Raw genomic sequence first — 18,826 nt, 5'->3', positions numbered from 1 at the left:
CTGTCCAGAATATGGTGAATACATTGTGCCTTCCATTTGGCCACTCCAGCTCGTTGTCAGTCTTTGAAGTTCTATGGCAATCATGTTTGTCTCGCGGATGCATGTGATGTGTATCCACTTGTGCTTCAGGTAAGTGTGGCTTTTGCAGGCGTGACCATTCCTCTTACATTCCATGCCAGCATGTTGCAAGTCGGTAATGCATGTATTTGTTTACAACCTATGCCACTTACTTGTACTGAACACATGTAGCAGGCTACAGGTTGACAGTAATAGCTCCCATGAACATAACCACAGACAGTGTGTGACTTGCATGGTAGAGGTTAATCAGCCAAAGACTAAAGTTAACATCCCCAACTCCCTCTCCCCAGGTTAAGCAGCAACCAGCTCTTTGCCAGACATAAACCATAAGTGAAGTTCTAATTTGTGTACTTTCTGCTTGCACAACAAGGTTCATTGTAAAAGCAGGGAATATTTATGGCAACTTGTTTATTTTTTCTATGCTTTAAGTTATTAGAGGAAGTATGGAAATCAAATCTCCCCTTGGGAAATCACCAAGTCACATGCATATGCTGCACACACCTTTTCAGACACCCGTCAGGTTAATGCCACATCAAGAGTTTACAAGCAAATCCAGTAACACATCAATATAAAGAAACACAAAGCTTTAATGGTGTGTTCGCAGACACCATTTTTGATTGCAAATGATTGCAATATGTATATCAACAATAATGCTGTGATCATATCACTTACATGGAATTAAAAGCACTTATTTAAAAAAAAAAAAGTAAATATTGCATTAAAAAAGCCCCAATTCGGAAAACAAAAATAATTTATCAAATTTAAATAAAAAGGTAGAGACAAAAAAAGACAACAAACAATTGTCTATTTCAGTACTACCTATACTCTAAGCCATTATACATGATACATGATGTCGAATAGAAATCCTCATCTATTGCATCAAAAAATTATACAGATTCAGTTAATTAGTTAAGTCGATGTGCTTCGGTGCATTTCACAATGTATTGCCACCTTCTTCAGGATAAACATATATATTCCTCCACATGTGTTAGTTAAAGCGATTAAAACCTGTAGAGAAAATATAATTCACATATTATGGTATTCGTGTAGCAATTGTTTTAATTACAAGGCTAACGGAAATACTTATATTAACAAGACATCAAAACCCCAGTGCATCCCATACTGCAGTGGTACTGTCGCCAACCAACTAGTCTCAAACGCCATGTGACATCATGCACTCATTGCTTCCATATCAGTCAAACATAGCATCTATTAGTGTTGACCCCCCTTGTTCGTCACTTTATTTCAATTAGTTTACTTACTAGCATCTCTAGTCTGTCATACTATTTACACTGAGGCCTTCATACATCATTCACTCTACTCATCACCACATTGTAACACACTCATCTATAGATATAAGTCGAAGTTCCTTAATGGGACCAATACGTAAATATTAGTGTCCCAGAAGGGCTTCTTATCCTAAAAGCTCAAGGCAGTTGTGGCCGACTATTGTTCAAGAAAGCATTCGAGAAGAAGTGAGAGCAACAAAATAGGCATATGTATCACTCAGTGCTAAATTTAACTCATTTGCTCACCGTTGCTTAGTATCACTTCAATATATGACCAGTTGACAAAAAATATGCAGACTGTAAAGTTTCATAAGGAAAATGAATTATCATTAAGGTTTTAGAAACCACCACTCGATTTATATGAAAAGTGTTGAAAGCTGCTCATCTCCTAAAAGATAAAAGTGATGAATATATATTTTCTCCATTTACATATTTATAAATGATAACTAGTGCCCCTGTTCTTAGATAGCAGCAGAAGCAAGATCCCACATTATGTTTAATAGTAGGGTTGCCAAATTACCCTATTAAACATCTCTGGGGAGGCCATCTAACTCTTGGTAGAACACATGCTTAAGTACGCCTATCATATTAGTGACCATTCTATTACCTCAATGGTGTTCATATGTTATATAGTTTGAAGCTCGGGACATATAGACCCATATGTCCCTATCTTATTTTGCCATAATCCTGATATCTAAATGGAGCCTATTTATAGCCAAATGGTGTTGACCTAAATATCCCTGCTGGCTTGTAATGGGGCACCCAGTCCTTTTAAAGATTCAAGCGGTCACTGCCTTGGACTGCTCAAGAGCGATTTTACCAAGTAGGCTCCTTTATCTACCTTCCTCATTGCGTGCATGTGGGTAAACAACAACACCGCCACCCGTGTGTATTGATTGTGTCTGTGAAATGTTGCTAATGTTTGCTCAACTGTTCCCCGGACTGGCCCCTGTACTCGCTATAGCGTGTCTCATTTGAAAGCGTGCGCATATCCCTGAAACACAATAAGGGACTCTACTGGTTACCTATGGAACGTCACTGCTTCCTATATTGTGGTCAATGCGAGAGGTTCGGAAGAGAAACCCCTTCCACCTACCAAAGCCAGTGCTGCCCAACACTCGCTGATTGGGCATCCTAGCTTGTACTATATTATTGAATGAGGCAATACCTATGGGGAAAACTTAAACATGCTTACCTTGAATTTTCGTGCCGCAAGGACGCCAATATGTGTTCCTTTTGAAAGATACTCTCACTATCGCATGTACTATTTAAATACATCTCCATTGGCTAATTATCATCATGTGGTAATGACCATGTGCTTCAACATCTAGACCGGCTCGAAAACCCTGTTAGAAATAACTGGGCACCATCTTGGGCCCGAAAGGTTAATCTCAAAATGTATACCTCTTAATCAGGATCACTACATCTAATGTATACCTGTCTTCATAGATTAAGTGATTCTTAGCATGAGGATGTCTAAGAATTCTTCCCTATTGGTTGGAAAATAAATATGTTAGAATCTATGTATTCTATATTGATAGTACAGACGAATTTATAAGTCTCTATCATTTATTACTGTCTAGACAACCCGGCTATTTGCTAAATAATATATAGTGCTGTCTGCAAGTGTTGACCCAAATACCCCATCAGGGAGAATTGTTGATCTTCCCCGGTGCAGGGAGCTATGCAAACACCCACAAAGGGTTAGGTTAGGGTGTACAATCAACCTAAGTTCAGTGTCCCATTCACCCAGATGTTGTTTTATAGAAATGCATAAAAGTAGTAGTCTCATCGGGAATCAGTTATGTGGTAAACCAATCCCACTCTTCTTTATTATTAAGGCCCAGTCTCATTGTGTTAAATTTGGACATGAACCATTGTTCCCTTAACTTCCTTCTCTCCTTTGTATTTCCTCATCTCTTTTTACCAATTATTTTCTCTCACGTGACATTTTCTAAAAAGTGTTTTACTAGTGGGTCATTAGTCTTCCGTTTGTTTATGGCTGACTTGTGTTCGCAATTTCTAAGTCTGAGTTCTCTACTGGTCTCACCCACGTTTCCCAAACTACATGGCTACATCAAGAGATATACCACATTACTACTACGGCAGTTATTTACGAGTTGGCAGTGAATTTAGTGCCTTGATTTTCAATAGTTTGTGATGGCACATTGGTCACAGATACTACAGTTGCCACACCTGTATTTACCTGTGATTGATTGAATTTCACTTATATAGCGCGTAGCTACCCGGAGGCCTCGCAGCGCTTACGTCATTCCCAGGTTCACCTATGTTTGGGGGTTTTCTTCTCTATGCGTTTGTCTAAGAGAGTTCTCAGATTTTTATTTCGCCAAAATGTGAACAGTAGTTTTGCTAATCTCACTTTCTCATTGTCATTAAGCATATTCCAAATTGTATTGATGACATACTTGCTGTGATTGCTCTTGTCCGAAAAGTGGCTTATAAAGACAATCATCTCCACAATTCTGTTTCTCGTGGGTTTGTTAAACATGCTTTCCCCATTATAAAGTCGGACCCTTTTAAATGAGTGATTAATTAGCTTCTTGGGGTAACCTCTATCTCTAAACTTCTTTTTAAGGTTTTCAGAATGTTTATAGAAATTCTCAGTGGATGAGCATTTTATTCGTAGTCGAAGAAATTGCCTAAAGGGGATGTTGTCTTTTTGTGCTTTCAGATGATGGCTTAAATAGTGTAGTAAATAACGTGTTCTTTTCGGTGGGCTTGCTAAATAGCTCCACATCCAAATGTCCCCTCGTTCGTTAATATCACAATATCATTCCTATGGGCCTAGAGGCCCATAGGAATGAATGGGAAGAATTTTCAATTTGCGAATCGCAATTAGCGAATCGCAAAATGAGAATGCGATTTCACAAATGTCTTTAGGGCATGTGTGTGCGCAACATGAAACTTTGAAAAATGCACTTTAGTGCTTTTTTTCCAAAGTTTTTGCAAATTACCATGAAGTTGTACTTCATGGTAATTTGCGAGCCCTATAAGCAAAATCTCTATTTTTTAAACTTTAATGCATTGCATTTAAGGAATCTCAATTTGAGATTCCTTAAATGCAAGTAATCGCAATTTAGCGAATTCTCAATTTCCGATTTTTGCATTTGCGAGCGGTTTTTAGCTTCATGCATCTGGGCCATAAATTTAGGCTGTGGGGTTTTAGGTTTAAACCTATAATAACTGATAAAACCCCACTGAAAGAAAAATAGCCCTCACCGGTGAAAACATATAAGCACTGTAACAACACCTGCACAACCACAAACTAAATGCCATTCAAAGAAAGGAAAAAGAAAGTGAAAGAGTAATTTTGTTCTTACCGAAGGTGTCCATAAGATGTAACTTTGTTATAGAAGCTAGCAGTAAGAAAGACTGGCTAACATTATTCTGCTTGAGTTTTGTTCTTTAGGGATGCCACTAAAATATTGTTTCTTCTTCCTTTTACTTGTTTTCAGTTTTATGGCCTTTGGTCTAAAGATGCAGGGTTTAGTTTCATGTTTTAGATGTAGTTTAATTATTTTATAAACTGAGAATCAGGACATATCAAACTCATATTTGATATTTTGGCTGCATTTGATTGTTTCACTGATGGTTAAAATGGCTAGTTTCATAAAAATAAATCTTTCCTAATATGTGTCATCACATTTACCCACAGAGAATGGGTAAAAACCCTTAATACATCAGACCATATTTTCTAGTGGGTCAGTATTGATAGTAGGTGAATTGCCAACACCTCAGGCTTTAAACATTAAATGCAAGGTATAGTGACAAGTATATATATATCACCAAGCATCTGGGATTGTGGTGAAAATGTGACACCAGACTTTTGGAAAACATGGAACGCAGTGTCACTTGTTATGCTCTGCAAAAAAGGTTCTTTCCAAGTTCAACAAAGATTGGAGTGATATTGTTTGTATTTGCAGTGATTCAGCTATGTATATTAAAAGTGTGTGTGATGACCTGGCAAAATTGATACCGAGCTGTAGTGAAGAGATCCTTGCCACTTGTTAGATGGTATGCTGAAAGCATCTTTACAATCTTCAGAGTTAATGAGGGATGCTATTGACTTTTTAATCCATTCTGGTGCACTGTTTTCTTATGCCCAGGAACTAAAATGCAAATATTTATCATTTCGTGCTTTATGTGACATCAAAGAAAGTCATCCCAACTGTGTCCCTTAGCTGACGGTTCTCAGCCCAAGGGGCTATGAATGCTGTGAGGGCCTTTTCACAAACGTTTCCATGGGAAGGAAAGTGTGAGCGCACATGACCAAAGACTTACTGAAGAAGTATTGTATGGTGTACTACAATAAGAATAATTAGCAAAAATCTCTTTGGACCTCATATACACTATACGTACACTGTCTATATACCATGTTCTTTCAGTGCAGAGAGCAAGCAATGATAAAAGCAAAACGTTCCATAAACACCGGAAAAACACTTTTTCTGTTTTTAGTGGCGTGAAAATGTGTAACCACTGATAACTGTTTTTTAAAATATTGAAAACACTGAGAAAAAAACACCAGAATTCACCAAAAATAGAAACTGAAAACAGGACAGCCTAGCCATAATTTATAATAATGTGGCTATACAGAGGATCAGGCACCATAGGTGCAATTACTGGACCTTGCAGATAGAATCTTGTAAGCAGAGTTGCCTAGGTTGTTAAGAGTCGCACTGGTACAGGGCCCCCCACACAGATGGAAGTCTTAAGTAAATCCAAGCCAATGGTAGATGGCAAGTGTTTCTGAGAAAAGGAACACAAACACCATGATTAGCAAGGACATGAAAATGTCAGGAAAATATTTAGAGCACAGTATAATTAACTCCTTTTCAGTTTCCAGCTCAAATAAGATGGAACCATGATATAAAATATCTTATTGTGCAGTACCCAATAGTTATCCATGAAGTGTGCAAAGGCTATGTTTCACAGAGTGCTTAGAGTTTTATTGGTGTGGGACTTTGGTATGCTAATGCCATATAAAATAAGAAATCGATGGGTCACTTCAAGCATGCTGCACAGGGCAAGACTTGAAATGTATTGTGATGGAGTGGTTTGTGGAGTAAATGAGCAATATACCTCAATTCAGCTCATCAGAGGTATATGTTGAGTCTAACATAAGTTGCAAGCAGATAGAAAGGAACAGTCTTTCCAATTTGTGTAAGTTTCCATTTCTCATCTCCTAAGTAGGCCATGACCTGATGAAATGCTCAACAAAAATTTATTTTGAAATTATGAAAAGAGTAAGAAGAGAAGACTCTGTGGCCTATCAAATTTTTCTTATTTCCTTGCGAAGATCTAAGACTGAGTCTTCCAAACAGAGGTCACCTCTGAAACCCCACCCCACAATCCCTCGCACCTGCCCCTCACCCAGGGCCTTCGTATTGCATTGCACACAAATATCTGAAAGAAACACGTTAGTTTTAGATTCCTTACCTTAGAATTACCCCCAGGAGTCAGACTGGATCCAGAAAGTATTTACATCAGCAGTGCCTCTGCCTTTTCCCCATGCAAGTCTCCATAGGGAAAATTAGATGCAGCTGCAACCAAAACTGCTGAATGGAATTACACCAAATTTGGCAGACCGCTAGATCTTGTGCCCAGAAAGTGTTATTTGGTGTAAATCTGTTCTGAAGTTTTTCAGAAATTAAGGTTAAAAAATGTATGTTTATATCATGCCGTTGTGGATCCGCAAAGATTTGATCTGACTGGCTGCCGCTACTGATCATGGCCAGGATTGCCCTGACTAAAATGGTTATGCGGCCCAGGGCATTGTATTATTTGGGAACTTACCAGCCTGTATCCAGAAGATTTAGTCATGGACCTTGAATGCACTGCTAAGAGAACTAATCTGGGATGGACAGCGTCATTGGGTGTCACGTCCTCTTAGACCAACTTACAAAGGTGAACTAGGTATCCCCAACTTCGCAACCTACTATTATACTGCACAGCTACAGTGGTTGACCCGGTGGCTAGCTGGAATAGGCCTGGCTGAGATGAGGGGAGTCAATGATGTTGGGAGGGACGGTGACACCAGCTCGGAAGTCCAAGTCGCCCCTGTATGCCCATTCACTGCCGATTGTTGGGCTGCCGATGGCAGGAGCCAGTTATTTGACATTGTGACACATGACAGCCTTGACGAAGCTAACCTTGTTACAGTGGGTGACTGTTCTAACGAGGGAGCCTTCTGCACAGTAGAGGAAGTGATGGCAGGAGACGGCCTTGGAGATGGCCAGATTCTGACATAAGGAGAAGTGGTGCAGATGTTGCAGGGCCTGTACGGGACCCTGGACCCAGAGCCACACACACATGACCTCCAGCAGACATTAGTAACATTTGAACAGGTCAGCCACCTAATCTTGTGGCTATACAGGAGGACGCAGGTAATGAGTGTGGATGCCATACCGCCCTACACGACCAACAGGAGACATATAGGAAGGCAATTCACAGAGAAGACTAGGACAAAATTCTAGCACGTACATACACATACATCCGCAACATGAAATTTAAATACACACAGTTCAACTACCTGCACTGCATATTCTCTGGCCGCAGAGACTGAACGTGATGTTACACTCTAAGGAAAGAATTTACAAGGGGGCCTTAGAAACAATACTGCACTTGTTATTTCAATGGGAACCTGTTCTGTGTTGTGCAGCGATCACGAGAAAAAAGTCCTCCTACTTTCCCCAATAGTGAATTAATTCACATAAGCAATTGCAAGAAGATGATCATCTTCTTGCAATTACACTCTAAGGATGCCTGTTGTCCCTGCTGTGCCCTTATTGATGTAGACTTTATATGTATGGATTGGGAGTGTCCGTAAATCATACACTTTTGGACCCAAGTGATGAATGACATAGCCCACAGCCTTGACATGCACCAGACACTAGGGCTGTTTCACAGACACCCGAAGAAAAAAGCGAGAAATAGGCTCATGGGCCTTGCACTGGGAGTTGCCAGCAGAGACATTACTCGCCATTGGAAGTCCCTGACTGGCCCACCATATCAGATGAAACCCACCCCCCCCCTCCCTCTAAGTTCCCAGCAGACCTTTATACCTCCCCCGCTGCATTAGCAGGGTACCGTCTCGTCCACCTGGACTGGCCTGCCACATATCAGGTGCAGAACAGGTTGAGAGCTGGGCGAGGGCAGAGGGGGAGGCCCTTTGGGATGAAGAACCGAGAGGGATCCGTAAAGCTACAATGGCTGAGCAATGGACAGAAGTGTTGTCCAGCTTGGTAGAACTAGTGGACAAGTAGACGGACACCACCATGACATTTGTATTGGCAGTGATATCTGAAACTACGTTATCAGATGAGACCCCCCTACCCCTCCTGAGCCCAGCAAACCCTCTTACCTCCCCCGCAGCATTAGCGGGGTACTGTCTCACCCTCCAGAGTGACAGGGAATCTTACTGGGTAAACAAAACACTAGTTACGCACATGACCTAAACTGGGAAGTTATAGTTCTAGTTGTACAATGTTTACTGTTCATACCGTGTATAAAATGCCATATACCATGGCCAGATATGTTGACCTGGTTAGGGGGCGATAATCCCCGCTGAGATGGCCAGACAAACACACGTAGGCATGGGAGGCCTGCGCACAATAAAGGGACTGTCTATTGAGTGGAAATGACATCAGATTAATGCACTGAGCCATCTTAGTGTGATTCGCTGACCTGTTTAAAGACGGATTATTAGTATGCAGTGTGAGAGAAGGTATTTTTGTAAATTGATTTTTTTTAATACTTTAATTAAAAAGATAGCCTAAACAGCACTTATACTGCTGTTCTGAACTTGTGGTCGATAATACAACCAGCACAAAATACAGCACCCCTGAGACACCAACCACTACATCGTCAAGGTAAGTTTATAATTATTATTCTTACCACCTCATCCACTTACCTACACTTACCTTGCAGTGTAGTGGTTGGTTGATATATTGGACGCAATATTTTGTCATGTATTATATTTGTATGGGGGGATTTAGTCCGCAGTTGGACAGTGCTTAATTTGAAAAAAGCGCCACAAAATGATTGGTGAGCCCACTGGCAGCACAAACGAATGCTAAGACTGTGTAGTTTGGAGTCTGTCTTTCTCCTACCACCCTACACTTCCTGTCTCCTAATCGCATTCTTGCAAATTCTTTTTCATCCCAGTTTTTGCCCATTTTCGTATCTTTCCCCTCGCCCTTATTTACACTGTTACTGGCATTTTCTCTCTAGGTCAAATTCTGATGATGAAAAGTGAGTTCCCATGCCCACAAATGAATGTTGGCGACCCCACCAGAAAAAGATTAGCACAAATTAAGTACTGCTGCTAGATCTCCATGAACCTGAAAGGGTTTTAGGGTCCTGCCTTACTTACCGACAACCTAGGGGAGTCATTTGCCTTACAGACTTAATTCAACTCAATGCCCTCTTTGAGTGTTGTGTGGAAAAGAGACGTATGTGCTGAAGAATAGAACTCAGCACATTTCCTTTTGCCCACAGAATGCATTGTTTTATATAATCCTGCTCCATTCGTGAATAGTCAGTGCCGCCACCCTTCGGTTTTACAAGAATGGAGGGAATGCATGAATTGATATTCGAAACCGATGACATCACTGAAGCCCCCTCTCGACCATAGCCAGACTAGGGAATCAAAAAATGCTGAAAGCCCCACACCCTTCCTCTTCTGGTCAGGGCACAAGTCCTAAAAAAAGAATTTGGCGGAGCTAACCAAGTTAAGCAGTATGCAAGTGACATTATGACGCATGACTTTGCAAATATCTTCACAGAAAGCGACCTCGCAGGAAGTGACATCAAAAGAAACGAGACCACAAGAAGTGACATCAGATATTAAGACCTCACACATGTTTAACAGGTATATCATGAGTACATCTAAGTGCATCATGAGATTTAACAAATGAGATTTTGTGTTGGGGTTGTGGCAAAAAAGTTGGGCAACCCCAATGCAGAATCTGGGCCTGAACTAATTAATTTCTTTTTTTAAACCTTGCCACAAATTAAATTCACAACAAGAAGTATGATTGTAGATCTGTTCTGCTTAACTGATAGCAAAGTCTGCATTTTAAAATATTTAGGGCCCGATGTAGGTAATCCCAGATTACCGATTCTTAAATACCGAATCATACCGATTCGGTATTTAAGAACTGGCAATCGGGATTTAGGTAATTTTACCGATTTCATTACAGAATCGGTAAGTTTCGGTAATTACCGAATCAGTATTTACCGATTCGGTAATTGCCATTCATTCCTATGGGCCTGGTATGAATGTCAATTACCGAATCGGTAAATACCGATTCGGTAATTGGGGGAAACATTGAAGGGTGGCAGGGTGTCACTTTGACACCCTGTTACACCCCTCAATTGTGTATGGGTGCACATGTTGCAGACATACATGCCCTTAGGGCATGTATGTCTGCAACATGGCACTGTTTAAAAAGCAAAAAAATGCTTTTTAAAGGGTTTTCATTATTTACCTCCAACTTCTAGTTGGTGGTAAATAACGAATTCTTAGACCCCTGTAGCACTGATTGCAGTGCTACTTACATGTCAAAATACAGAATCGGTACTTTTACCGATTCGGTATTTTACAGAATCGGTAAAATTACCGAATCTGTATTTTAACATGTCCCTACATCTCCATCTTCAAATACCGGTCGGTAAAGGCCGAAATCGGCCGTTACCGACCGGTATTTGGCGACCTACATCGGGCCCTTAATGAGTTAAGGCAGGTGGTGCAGAGGTGCCTAGTAAATCTCAGGGAATAACAATAATGGCGATATAACTTTGGGGGTTAACAATTTGTTGGAAAGATCTGTGTTTTGTGTAGTCCCAGATTTGAATCAAAGTAGTATAGAAGGTAAATGTGTCTCCTGCAAAGCACATCATGTAACATGCAGATGACAGATTTTTATTTTATGTAGCTAGGTAAGTGGGTTACTGCTTTGAACACGGGGATCCTTTGTTATTTGCAGTTCATAAATTGAAATCCTTCTAATATAGTACAGTGAGCATTAAGGACATATGACTCCTACACCTTGTAACCCTCACTTTCTCATGTAACACATCTTGTACATTAATTTACAAACTTACATGATTTATTGCCAATGTATAAGGCTTATGTTACATAAAGTGCTCTGACACCCTGCTTTGGGTTTCAGTAATGATATAAAAGAAAAGACATAGTGCTATTTAATTAGTCTTTTGTATAAATACTGGGACAGACCAACACAAGTGACATTCTTACTGTGCTTTTGTTTCCCCTCCTTTTCCTTTGCATTTACTTGTGAGGTTCCAGGCTGCCGTCCAATCAAAAGGAGGCCTGATGGCCTCTTAACTTCAGCCTTTATCTTTGGCCCAGCTGGAGGCAAAAATAAAAAAGCCCCCCTCCTTTCCTGCACTTTTCTGCTAGGAATTGAAAGCAGACAACGTGTAGGCACTGCTGAACGTGTTTAGCTGTCTGCAAATTACACCGACACAAATTCAGCATATTTCTGTGGGGCCCAACTCCTTGGAAAGGTGGACGGTGTCCACCCTGTAAAAATAGTGGGTGGATGCTGTGTACCCGTGTGTACCCCCGACTTGTGCCCTCCTCCTAGCTCTGTCGTTTTCCATCCATTTTCACACTCTCCTGCGCTTCTCACACTCCCAGATTGCCTTCTCGCTATCCCTCTGCCCCACTTCACTCTCTCTTGAACCCTCAGTGTCTGCTGCAATTAATTTCGTAGAGCTGTGAAAAGTGACAGAGGCAGCAGCAACTGCCCTGGACTTTCATATCGGGCCACCAATGGTTCCAGCCACCGGGGAAATGGCCAATGAAATAAAAAAACATTCCTGCGCTGCTCTTAACAAACTATTTATTCTTGTCTCTCTCTGCTGCCTTTTGTATGCTGTACATATATAAAACTTTATAAATAAATAAATCTAAGCACTGTTGCAAGTAAGTCATATTTTCTTTTCTCTATAGGCAACCTTCGAAACGGTCATAGTTGTAGGAGAACTGATGACAATGCGAACCGCCTAAACATGGCCGCCGAAGGAAGCGGAGTGGAGCAAAGAGTGCGTCTCTCAATTAAGAAGAGTCTAAACGTCGCTGAGGACTGTAGCACAGTACTTTAGTTCTAAGAGTTGTAGTTTGTAGGTGTGTGTTTTGCAAACAAAAAGACATTTTTAAACGCTAATGTATAATTGGAGACCTGTTCTGTAACATGGCTCATCACTGGCCAAGGGCACAGGCTATATGGCTTGTGCTGCTGTAACAGCTATCGGCAGTATTACCAAGATACGTAACATTTGCACATGTTATCCAATCTGTTTAGTTCGCAATACCCATACTGTTTGTAGACAACAGTTTCATTTTTGAATACTTTTGAGATTTCGTTTACTGTATATACACTGTAACGCTTTATTTCACAGCGCTGAAAAGAAACTGTGATTATGCATTGTACACTGATAGAGAATACTCCTGAGTGGGTGTATAGGCCTTTTTTTGCCCAAGAGAAATGTACACTACCATGTTCGCAGCTTGTTTACAAGTCCTACTGTATGTAAAACAACGTGTGCGAAATGCACTAAAATGAAAGCTATAACTTAGGGCTAATGTAAAACTTGGGAATGTTTTCTCTCAGAATATTGTAAGAAATCAGCCATACAAATACTTTGTGTAAATATTTTTTTTCCAGAAAGACATTATCATATACAAAAAAGTAACATTCAAATTATATAGTATATAGTTTTTAAATGGGTACAGATCTTCTTAAAACTGTGAACTATGTTTTGAAGTACTAAAGCTGTTTATAAACCACAGGTGCCATAAGATCCCTGAACTGACTGAAGCTTGTTTTAAATTAACTCTTGTTTGGTTGTTTCTGTTGCCGTGTTAACTTAATCAAGCATGCCTTCAAGAAATCATCAGATTTGTTTTTTGTTGTTATCAGTTTATGTTGAGACATTCAGAGACAGGTTTAAAGTATGCTTGCAAACTTTCATGTTTGTTTGTTTACATTTTCTGAATGTGTATTGCCTTAGAAGCCATCAGGTGTTCTGCATGCCTACTATTAGAAGTGTCCCACAAGGCAGTCTCTTCCAGGGCTGCAGCAACCTATCTACCAAAACTGTTGGCGAAAAGCACAAAGATGTATGTTGGATTTTGGTGTGAGAAAACAGGTATCACTTTGAACAGATTAAGGCTTGATTATAGCAACTCATTTGGAGAAATGATTAAGAAGGTGTGGGTACTGGGGTTACATCTAAGAAGTAGAATCTAAACTCCCCTACAGGGTTGGAAACCCTTAGCTTGCCCCTTCTTACATCCCATGAAGTAAAGAATTTGGCCCCACAAGAAGAAATGTTGCCAAGAAAACACTGTGTTAAATTTCTGTCAGCTGCACCAGTGTGAACAGTGGTTTCCACCTACAAACTGCCTGGGGTATAGTGAAAGAGAGCTCAACCGACACTGCACACCTTACCGCATGGTACCACACATAATAAAATGTAGCAAAGGCACTATGATCCAGCGAGGGCAGGTGTGGCACTTCTGAAAATGATGCTACAGAATTATTTGGCCCTTCGCAGCAACTCACAGTTTACCTGCTCTAACCTCTTTTTCTAATTATTTACATTAAAATACTGCCACGTAAAGGGGCATCCTCAAGTCAATAAGTCTAAAACCAGGCGTTTGCAAACCCCACAGAACCTATGATGAACATGTCTTTTGTTTCCTTTTTTTCCAAGAGAAAAAAGTGTCATTGAAGATGCCAATGAACATTCAAGTATTGGCTGTTGTGCATTGACTTTGAATCATCTGCAAAAAAGTTCTTCTCTCCTAAGTGGGAAGAGCCAATACTACGCCAATGTCATTCTAGGCCCTTTATGCTGCCAGGCAAGTGGCCACTAGATCGAAAATGTAAGAATCAAATATGTCCCCATTGCCAATGGAATAGGACAGCAAAATGTTACTTCGCATGACATGAAAACATACTGCAGTAGGGTCAAGAAAGGACACAGGAGATTCCACTTTTGTTAGCCTGAAACCTGAAAGATAATAGTCTTGTCAGAAATCTAAAGAAAATGTCCCACAAAGGTTTGTGGGGTTGCAAAGACATTACTGAAAGAAGAGGAGGTGAGGAAGCCCTTACACCAGAGGATTGTCCTTGTGTTAGCCCAAATACATTGATCTATCAGGATCTACGGGTGCTTAGTTTCATCCAAGAGGATTGTTATATTTTGAATATATATTGGGCTGTGTGCATAATTAGATACACAACGAAAAAGAACCTTCTGATTTTGTTGTGGGTATTTCATTAGTTCGGATGTTAAACAATATTTAAAAATGTGTCCACAGGACTAGCTTATTGTTGCAGGCAAAGTTGATCTACACAAACATTAGAAACAGTGTAAATTCTGCACACGGCACCCAGAAAGTCCCCTTTTTTAAGTTTACAACCTAGCATATGAAACACTTTCATGAAATTATCTTGCTAAACAATAACTGTTTTGGAGGATTTGCCTTGCATGGTTGTAAGAGTACAATTCTTTGTTATTGTGCTTTTTACAACCAATCACGAGAAAAAAGCAACAAATGTAACTTATTTTTAGATAATGATTGTGCCAGCCTACTCCTAATGTGAAGAAACGTTGTCATAACTTGCAGTAATTCAAGAAATATTGTTATAATTGAGCAAACAACTTGGCCCATTAAAGGTCAATTTCGACCCATATATTTTCACACCATTTCATTGACCTGTCAGCTTTTAAGAACGCAGGCATGTCAGTTAATTAATGTAAGCAAAAATCTCGTTTTTACAAGGCAGGATTTCACTACCATCTGGTATGGAAACACGATTTCCATGAATACTCCTACCATTTAATTGTAGGTTCTAATCTCAAATAATTAAAAACTACTGTTTTGCATTAGCACAACCACGTGCAATCAGGTACTATTTTTGCGCAAATTAATTGCAGGAACATTTCACATCATTGGATGTATTGGTAATTAGCCCAGTGCTTCAAAAAGTGCTGACCCATTGCAGCTCTCAGGCTCAGCCATCATCAGAGAGGTGGAAAGCATGTATATTCTTGAAAAGTTAGGGAATGTTTGATAAGCAAGATATTGGTTTCTATGGATTACATATAATATGTTGGCTAATAGGTACCTTGACTGTGTTTTATCCTTCTAATTGTCTGCTGCTTGTCCATATCGCTTCAGTTATTTGTTTTTTACATGAGGGCAGAGGGGTTTTAATTGTGTTCAAGGCTTCTAATTGTGCTGGAGAGCCCTCCATCCCTTTGAGATCATGGCTGCTCTATGAGGGACTCATATTGCCAGCGATTAGTGGTGATCAGATGCCCTCTTTTCACTCATTGAATCTGTGTTTGAGGTCAAAGTTTAGCGCCGAGTGGTCTTATTGTAATATGGCAAAGGAGCAACAGACACTGCACTACAGGCTTCTGCCCATATGATGACTATAACTCCTAAGTCTGGCTAGCTGTGTTATATCCACACTAAGTATGCATTATGCCCACTTCTTTACTTATAGCATCCCTGCATATTAGCAAGCGAATTATAACTCTGAAGCATGTCTGAACAAGGCGTGAAATGAGGACATAGATATCGGAGAATGTGGGATCTCAAACTTGGGCAATGTGAGAGACAACCAACAACTAATACCACTTTATAAATCCCCACACTGCACTCAACTTGTAAGTTAATTTTAATGTCTGTGTTTACCGTTCAAATAAACTATGCTTTTATGTAAAGCTAATATATTTTTCTCTTGATGGAGAAATATTTATTGGAACTTTAGAACTGTAGTTACAGACAGACCTAGTGCCTGATTCCAAGTTTGGCAGCCCGCAGTTGTGGTGCGGCTACCACTGCACCGGAAGCCCGACTACCGTATTACCAGTTTGGTGGTTGAACTGATCTTTCAGCGGTCTGAGGCCCACAATATGCTGGCGGTGCCACTGAGGCACCGGCAAGCATATTACGAGTTCCTCACCGATACAATTTTTATGGCGGTGAGCCCACCATGAAAAGTGTGATGGTGAGGAAACCTCTGGGTCAGGGGATGCATGCAGGGGGGCACATGGTGTGTCCTCCCCTGTATGTATGCATCCCCTGTTCCAGCACGAACTGGACTTCACTGTCTATGCCGTCCTGGAATGCGCTGTGATGGTCCCAGAGCGCTGCCTTTCTAAGTTTCACATACAAGACTTTGAAAGGCACCACTGTGGGTCAGCTGCCTCAGGGGCGTCCAACTTGTATTCCAATCGGAATACGGCAAGCGGCCAAATTACAGGTTTGGCGGTCTTGGAGCGGGGCTGGTGTGGCGGCCTGCTCCAAAACCGCAAAGCTCGTAATCAGGCCCAGAGTATGTTGTTACTAACCTCCTCCCACACCATTAGCTTTCGCTCAAAAAGGTCATATTAGCAGATAGATCAATTCTGCTCAATTCTAATCATAATTCGGTGGAGATGAAGTATGAGGCATTATGATGATATTGCTCCCTCCACTAGTGAAAGAGAATGACAGGCGGAGCAACGTGCAAAGTTTAGTCACAGATGAAAAATAATATTGCAGCAATATTTCAGTAAAATAATGAAATTTTTCAGAGAACACCTTTGTCATTTTACAATTTGCTTACTCATGGTGGATGAGACAGTCCTGCAAGTGTATGCGAGAATACTATGATAGTGCCACTGGGCTGGTGCTACAGCAAAGCTTATACTAATCAGCCATCAATGGCAGCACAACCAAGGATATGCCAGAATATTCATAAAAGAATCAGATAGGGTCCCACTGCCTTGTGAGGTGGCAAGAAAATCTCTGTGTGGCTCCAGAATTTCCCACACCATGCTTACCTAGTTGTGACATGTAAGTCAAAGCGGTGTTTGCACAAGTTAGTGACGAAAGCCACAGCATAATGTGGAAACCACTCTGAGCTAACAAAGAATGTAGATTACCTGACTACTTCATCTGACAACTTTCAAATACCTCTAAACAGCTATTGCAAGCAAACGTTGAGGCTAGCTTCAGCCTCTCAATGCTAATGCAGGGCTGTTATGAACACACTTAAAGTAATTCGAGAACTGACCAATGTGTATTCTTTGTGTAAAATGACGAATGTCTTTTGCTCTTCCATCAGCAGCTGCAACAGTGCCATGGCTCTGCTTGGAAGATCACCTCGTTATGTTAGTAACCAGCTGTATAGTACCTCATTTAAGGGTACCGAATTCCCTTGTGTACAAACTAATCTTTTCCCTAATACAGATCTGAACCAGATGTTTACCATTCCTCTTTGTGGATTTCCCCCTGAGCTTGAAATCATTGCAAAACGAAATTTCCCAACTGTCTCAAATCAATTTACAAATTGCCTTATCATGAGTTACCACAGCATCTGTAAGAATCCTAAGAGACTTGAATCTTAGATAGTCTTCTGCGAGACTTTAAACATTTATTTAAAATTGAAGAAGGAAAGGGAGGTAATAGGCTGTGCAGGTCCTTGAACGTTAAGAGATATTGTAAAGAAGGATCATAAGTAAGTGCTGTAGTATTGTTAACTGAATTGCATTACAATTTGTGTGGCATTTGCTGTGTTCTTATATGTGTTTTCTTACATGCATGAACCAAGCAACAGTAGCATCTTCTTTTAGCACAATTGGCTGTATAGGTTTAGCCTCCCTCAGAACTACTGGCAACTACTGTAGATATATCTTGTAAATACTGCAACCTAGGGTTGCGCTGAATGCCCTGGTTCAATTTTAACTGAGGGAGTCATGAAGAACAACCACTTAACCAAGCTCGCATAAAGCAGGGGCATTTTTTCTTTTGAACCAAAAATGTATGAAGAGCCACATGTCAAGACTACTAACCATAAGAGATTTTTGTAACTATGACTACTATCCTTGAGACTTCTTGGGACAGCAGACAACGAGACACTAACGAAGTTCACAATATTAATTGGTATTGTAAGAAAACTACTATTGTATGGATTTTTTTGTATTGCTGTTAAGTATTGTTTTGTGTGTGTTCGAACCTCCTTGGGGACACGTTATATTTTGAAGTGATTAAACTATTTGTGTGTCTATATTTTGGAATGGAATTATTTCTTCATTAAAAGAAAAACAATTTTGTAAAATGTCTGGCCCGTCCTAAAGGTGTGTCAGTTATTTTGTCGGCATGCTCCCTTTACTCTGACAAGTGTGGTGGCTTACTCATTTTGCTGGGTGCTCAAAATTGCTCTGTGGTTGTAGCATTGAGCTACAGAGTAGAAAGTGAGGAGTAACGAGTTTAAAAACATTTTACAATTGAAGATATCTCTCTAGTCCCTCTCCATTATAGAACTCGAATAACAAATAGAACGGTCCCACGCATGTGAGCACAGATGTTCCTACTATACAAACTACACATCCTATTCCCTTTGACA

The 18,826-nt window shown here is 40.4% G+C and overlaps 1 protein-coding gene across 18 annotated transcripts in view; it reads left to right on the top strand.

The window, feature by feature from the left end:
* DTNA (dystrobrevin alpha) overlaps window positions 1-18,542 on the top strand; it is a 658,854-nt gene extending 640,312 nt beyond the window's left edge. For all 18 annotated transcript variants that reach the window (XM_078687336.1, XM_078687334.1, XM_078687333.1 and 15 more), the window contains one exon: window positions 12,367-18,542. The gene's annotated coding sequence lies outside the window, so the exon portion shown is untranslated. The remainder of the gene's footprint in view (window positions 1-12,366) is intronic.
* Window positions 18,543-18,826: the final 284 nt, after the last annotated feature.

This window comes from Lissotriton helveticus, chromosome 4_1, assembly GCF_964261635.1.
Source record: "Lissotriton helveticus chromosome 4_1, aLisHel1.1, whole genome shotgun sequence".
NCBI lineage: Eukaryota > Metazoa > Chordata > Amphibia > Caudata > Salamandridae > Lissotriton > Lissotriton helveticus.
The sequence above is the reverse complement of the archived record's forward strand: the minus strand, read 5'-3'. Positions and strand labels throughout refer to the sequence as shown.